Raw genomic sequence first — 6,881 nt, forward strand, 5'->3', positions numbered from 1 at the left:
CCGTAAATGTGCACAGTGGCCCAGAATTGGCGGTCTTCACCGCTCATGGGTCCTTGATACACAACATATTCTGGTGGCTCCTCTAACGCGTAGGCACGATGGGTGAGGTTTGCGAGGATGGTCACAAAACCTCCAAGGTTGGTTGTTGTGGTTTCGTTGTGCACTATAGGTCCAGGCATTGTGGCTCGGTTTGGGGTAGCGGCTGTGCGGTGCTGGTTTGGTGTTAGCGCGCCCTTTTTATAGGAAAAAGGGGACGGAATCTTCCTTCGCACGCTTGCGAGAAAGGACTATTTAGGGGCCGGTCACTGGCGCATGAGTGACAGGTTCGATTGATAGGTTGGGCACCGACTGCCAAAAGGTGTTGGGTCACTGTGTGGCTATCTTGCACGAGAAGCTTGGCTGGGGTTTGGTTGAGGTCTGGTGGGTTGGTTTGCCTAAGTTTATTGACCGGGCTAAGATAGGATTAGCCAATGGTCAGCCTGGCTCTGATACCAAGTCTGTCGCGACCGGCTTTCCGGGAAATAAATTTCCAGAAAAGACCGTCGTGCTCATCAGCCCCAGGATTACTGTTAGCTGATGAGGCTCCAACTTGATACAGAAATTCCAAGCAACATACAAAATATGCAGTACAAGACCATTCTGGCCTGTGAGTACAACAAATGGTTTCTAGTGGTTGATGGCGGAAGCGGTTTGTGGATCATCAGTGTCTATGGGACTCCAATTCCCACAGGAACAGCTGACCAGGTTAACTCCTATCTTCGCGAGGCTGCTATCTCCATTGCTTAGGTTCCGGGCTGTCATCGCGTCACTCCTCTCCGTGCAGGAAAATCTGGCCAAGACAATAGCCAGGGACAAGCCAGTGAGTACTTTGAATGTACTCGCAAACATTATGAACACAGGTATAATATAACAATGATGTGCTAAAATATTTTATGCTCATGACGTCAGTCACAATAGATAAATGAAATTATGATGCGTGCAAGCAAGTTATTTATAAAAATTGCAATAACATGGTAGTATAAAAACTTATGAAACAAATAATCAAGTAATGCCACAGTCGGGCGTCTGAGCGACGCCACATAAAGGGCTTTAAAAGAAAATGCCACAGTCGGGCGTCTGAGCGACGCCACATAAAGGGCTTTAAAAGAAAATGCCACAGTCGGGCGTCTGAGCGACGCCACATAAAGGGCTTTAAAAGAAAATGCCACAGTCGGACGTCTGAGCGACGCCACATAAAGGGCTTTAAAAGAAATGCCACAGTCGGGCGTCTGAGCGACGCCACATAAAGGGCTTTAAAAGAAATGATCATAATGAATATCCCAGAGGTAGAACCATCCCAGAGATACTCGGTAATAATATCACGGGTTAGTCAATAATAATAATAATCATCGATATCACAAGTCACGAGTAGTAATTCCATTTCTGGTTAACCGTTTCACCTCCGAAGACCGACACTAAGACCGACACCTGACCCATCCCAGACTGTAATCCTTAACCATGGACACGGCTATTCGAATAGGTTTATTCTCTGCAGAGGGTGTACTTTTTACCCACGAGTAACGGATTTCTTTAGTCCATCGGGACTAATTCCGTCTACGGTCTTTTTGTTGAAAACACACCTAACTTGCACACACCAGCTTATCACACACGTGCCTGGAATCACCCACGACACCTGTTAAGCAAACTCTAAGTGGGGAGGCTACAACCTCGCGTAGCATGGGATCAAATTTATATCGCGCGCTCTAAGGGGTGGCCTCCCCTCTCGGTCCCAACCGGAAACACCCATGCTCCCGGACCAGGTGGCCTGCCTACCAGTTACAACCGGTATCTTCCACCATGGCCTCTCTGTACGGTGTGTGCTAGAAAGAGGTTGACAACTTACTGAACCGTACTCTACTTGCTGTAGAGACGAGTGGTAGTACGAAACAAGTATGGGGGTTACTGGAACAAGACTTGATCTACGGTCGACTCAGGAGGTTCAAGTATTCCCTGCATGATTAGTATAACAAATATATTTCATCAAACAGAGTCACCACTCATATCACCCTACCATGCCATACCAGACAGAACCGTCCCGACGGAGACCGGCGACAAACTCATACCTACCCAAGGCAGAGGTTTTCCCGGGTTCCTGCCGGTATGCATGTCAAGCTCATGAGGGTGATTATCATCACAAGTGTGTCCATTACCAACAGCATGGAAACCAGTAACACCCATGCATATGATCATATCACATGAAATAACAAGTCCTTTGAAATGCGGTGGAGTTATAAATGCATCAATGATCACTCCAAAAATTATTATGCCGGGGTTCAGAATGCTTGCCTTCAATGTGTGGAAAGGCAGGGTGCTTTCCAAACTTTTGAAAGTTTCTTCTCTCTCCCAAAAATCCTATTTGAAAATATATTTGAATTAACACATATTTCAAAAACAGAACCAAAAAGTTGTTTGAAAATTTTTCAAATAAATCTTAAAATAAACTAGACCAAATTTGAAGAAGGTAGGAAAAAGAATCAACTCATTTGGATTTATATTTAAAAAGTTATAGCCAGTCAAAGTTCTGGTCAAAATCTATTTTTTAAAAATAAAACAGAAAAGAAAATGTTTCGGCAGAATACGTCTTCGAAAACGGGAGACGTACTGGGGTTAATACGTCTTCACTTAACCGACGTGGATATGCGCAGGGTCACTGACAGTGGGCCCGCCTGGCCCACTGGTCAGGTTTGACCAGTCCGCCCTCCTCCTTCCTCTGTCCCGAGCGGAGGCGGGACTCCGGCGACCAACGCCGGCGAGCGGCGGCTCCTCGCGGCCTCTGGAGGGCGGGGATGGATCCGCACGGCTGGGGCGTTTCTCCCGGTGGTCGAGGGGTCGACAGTGGTGGAAGAAGTCGTCGGCGGTGAGCTTCGCGGCGGAGGGAGGTTTCGGTGCAAAGTGGCTTCGGGGCGGCGGTGGTTCTCGATCGAAATGGAGTAGGGGGAAGGTTTACGGGAGGATGAGGGGGTTCTTGGTGGAGAGAACGAAGAGTGGGAGGCCCTGGTGGTGCCGAATTGGCCGGGGCAGTGGTGGCGGCCGCCGTTGCCGGAGATGGGGATGAAGACCTCCCCCGAGTCGATTGGCTGCCATGGGAGGACTAGGGGAGCACTCTAAGGCTTCCTGCGTGCCCGGGGTGGCTCGGGGCCTCCTCTTATAGCCCGTCGAGGTCGGTTCCGCGGCGGCCGGATAAGCTCTCCGGCGAACCGCCTCGCTGTAGCTTGCAGGGCAACGTGGCGCGGCTGGGGATGACGGCAAGAGCTAGTGGACGAGAGGGCACTGCTCCAGGGGCCAGGTGGCGAGCCGGGGTGGCTTGGGCGGCGCTGCACGGCGCAGGGCTGTCGGGCGGCGGCGGCGGCTAGCTCTTGGCCTGCCGGGCGCGGCGGGGGCTGCTTGGCGCGTTGCTGCGAGGAGGGGAGCGCGTGGCGTGGTGCTGCAGAGCGAGCCAAAGCCGTGGGGCCGGCGTGTCGGCTCGGGCGCGTGGCTGCAATTGGCGCGCTCTGGGCGCGTCCAGTGCACGCACACCAGATGTTCGACACAATTCCGCGGCATGCTACAGGTCGCAGGTGAGGGTGGGGTTTACCAGATCGAGGTTAGGAGTAACTGGGAGTCTAGTGGACATGCTTGTTTGATCAACGGTGCAAGCTCACAGTGCAATGCCACAATTCATGTCAAAACAGAACATGTCCGCAGGGTGTTTGAGAAAATGCCAATGGCACTTAGGCAAGTCTTGGAGTGGCCAAAAACTCCAGATTGGGGTCTCTTTAGATGCAAGAGAGAGTGGTGAGGTTAGTTGGACAAAAGGGGAGACTTGCTAGTGCAAGTTTTACAAAACTTCAATTCTGGACAGGAAATAAATAGCATTATTTCATGAACCAAAAATGATCCAAAAGGTGCATGCTCTTGGACTTAAGGGTTTAACATGGGGGACTACAAGTAGGAGAAATAATCAAGGGTATAGGAGCAACTAAAATGGTGGTTGCTGTACAAATCCTCAAGTTGGTCCAGAATGGAAATGAGGTTGATTCACTCAAATTTTTCAAAGAACATAATTAGGTTTTTGCACAGAGTGAAATAATATGCTCCTACTGACCTCCCTTAATTTTGGTAGAAGTTTTAAAGAAATATTTAAATAGGTTGCTGTGAAAAAATGCACTCTGGACCAGAGAAGAAAAATTGAGAGTAGGGCTCAAAATATTTCATGAATGAAATATATTTTTGCATAAAAGTTATTTAAAATCATCACATGACATCTCCAAATTTTTGTGGAAATTTTAGGTGAGTCCATCAAATGGTTGTAGTTCAAATATGGCCATTTAACCTAGAAAACCTTTTTCAAGAAAATAAAGAGCAAGCAACTTATTTATTTAATTAGTTATACTGATAAAAGGAAAGTTTTTCTTGAGAGGTTAAATAAGTCCAATACAAATTTGAAAAGTTTTCTCTTTGGGAAAACTCATCATAACAGGGAAGGAAATGATTAAAAAAATCGAAATGGAGCTCAGAAATCCAAAGTTTTAAATCCTGGCAAAAATTTTAATTTAATAAAACAAGGCCAAATTTTTGGGGTGTCACAGCTCTGTTGGGCCTTGCCACATGTCGATGTATCATAGGCATGTCTCCTCCAATGGACGGGCGACATCTGGCCCACTAACAAGCTGACACGTGTTTCCTCCGGCCAATCAGAATTTTACACGTGAAATTTCCCATTGGTCCGGGGTGTTAACGGGTTATCAGATCCAAAATCGGACCCGGTAGCTTAACGGCGTTCCGTTAAAGTGGATGCCACATGTTGGTCACCCTTGATGAAAGCACTTCTATGACGCGCGATTTATCATCATGGAAGTGGACACTTCCGTGATGATAATTTTGGTAATGTCATGGAACACTTCTATGACAGCACAGGTATGACTATCTTGGTTCTGTCATAAAATCGTCATGGATGTACATGCATGACAGAAAACGCGACCTATTGTGACAAACATGTATCATCACTGAAGTGTATTTTTTTTGTAGTGTCAAGTGTTGTTTGTGATGATGTTTTACGGATCTTGGGATATCGTTAAGTGTAACGATAGTCCCAAAACAACTTTAAGAGTATGACATTGGAAGAATGATCATATTGAATTGACGCAAATTTGTTTGTTATACTTTGAGATACCATCGTCACAAGTCAATTGATATAACATGGAGAGTTAACGTATGTTTTAGTTCCTTCGACCAAGAGAGTATCATAGTCACGTCTTACCGTACGATGGACTCTAGGGTTGCTCAAACGTTATTTGTAACATGCTGATCATAATGATAACTTACAGGTTCATCGGACAGTTTGACAAGGTGCTAAATAGCTCAAGAGTGGGATTTGCTCATCCGACGATGGAGAGATATTCTTAGGGTCCTCTCAGTGTGATGGCATCCTTTATCGTCTGGCCAGACAAAGGTGACTAGGTCACGGGGATGTTGGAACATGTCAGCAACAAAGAAGAACAAAACCGGTAACGAGGAGACCGGTACACTGAGCATGAGAATGACTCAAGGATACCGATATATCTCACCTCAGGTTTTGTAAAGTATCACGAAGCAAAGGGAATTGCACATGATAACCAAAGATTCACGTGAATGTCATTCGTGTATTCATACGGATCAATATGGATGTCCACGGTTCCACTATTGGTCATTGAACGAAAGGGGCGTTGTTCATGTCTATGTTTTACCGAACCTACAGGGTCACAAGCTTAAGGGAATCACAATCTGTTGAGTGTTAATGGAGTGAGAGTTATGAGAAAATATTCTCGGAATAGTTCCGGGAATATGAGAAATAGTTTTGAGAGAGTTTCAGATGTTTCCAGAAATGTTCTAGGAGGTTCTGGGAAGGTCTTAGGAACATTTCATGATGTCCAGAAGGTTACGGAACCATAAATCCAAAGGGTCCCTAGTGCGAGAACACCTTTGCTGGGGCAAGGGGTAAGGCCCACGAGGCTTTAGGTTGGTGCAAAAGGGGTTTTTGCGGAGGACAGGGGCCAAACGCCAGGGTCCCTGGCATTTCCCCCCTTGGGCTAGACCCCGAGGTACGTGGCGTTTCAGGAAACGCCAGGAACCTTTGCATTTCGTGTTGCAATCCAAGGATTATTCCTTTTTGCAGTCCAAACCGACTTTGGGGATGCCCCCTCCCAAAGTTGCGACTCCAAGACGCGACATATAAATAGAAGGGCAGCGACAACCCCTAGAACATAAGTTTTGGAGCCTCCTCTAGTTCTCTCTTGATTTAGTTCCCGTCTAGTTCTCTTTAATCCTCATAATATAGAAGTCATGTGCAGTTCCTTTCTGGCATCGGCCAAATTCTATTTCTCTAAGCCTAGGGTCTGTTTGAGATGGTACATACGGCTACATTAGATCATCCACCTATTATCTCAAATACGCCATACAAACCCCCGATGAATCTAGTCAAGCACTAGGAAATCAATGTACTCATTAGAGAAGACTGGTAGGATTGAAACTAGTCGAGTGTTGTTCATATCCTCTCATGTGCGGTGTTCGTGTTTCAATGATTTATCTCTGAAAACAATTAGTTCAACAATACATATAGAGTATGTGATGCTAACTTGATGAAAATAATTTAGAAGCAACATGGACTCTCAAGATTAAGGAAACGAAGAACTATTCTTTGCCATTGTCGTTTGACAGATCGAGGAAGGTATTGGTGTCAAAATTGGCCCTCTGTGGAGGTACATCAACATATCATCATCACCCACCGGTTGCTCATCTGCATTCCCACTCCCACCCAGCTCCTCATGGACAACCACCTCCACATGCTCATCTAGCACATCGTCATTAGGTTGGACATCACAACC

Source organism: Triticum dicoccoides, chromosome 2B (assembly GCF_002162155.2).
Source record: "Triticum dicoccoides isolate Atlit2015 ecotype Zavitan chromosome 2B, WEW_v2.0, whole genome shotgun sequence".
Lineage (NCBI taxonomy): Eukaryota > Viridiplantae > Streptophyta > Magnoliopsida > Poales > Poaceae > Triticum > Triticum dicoccoides.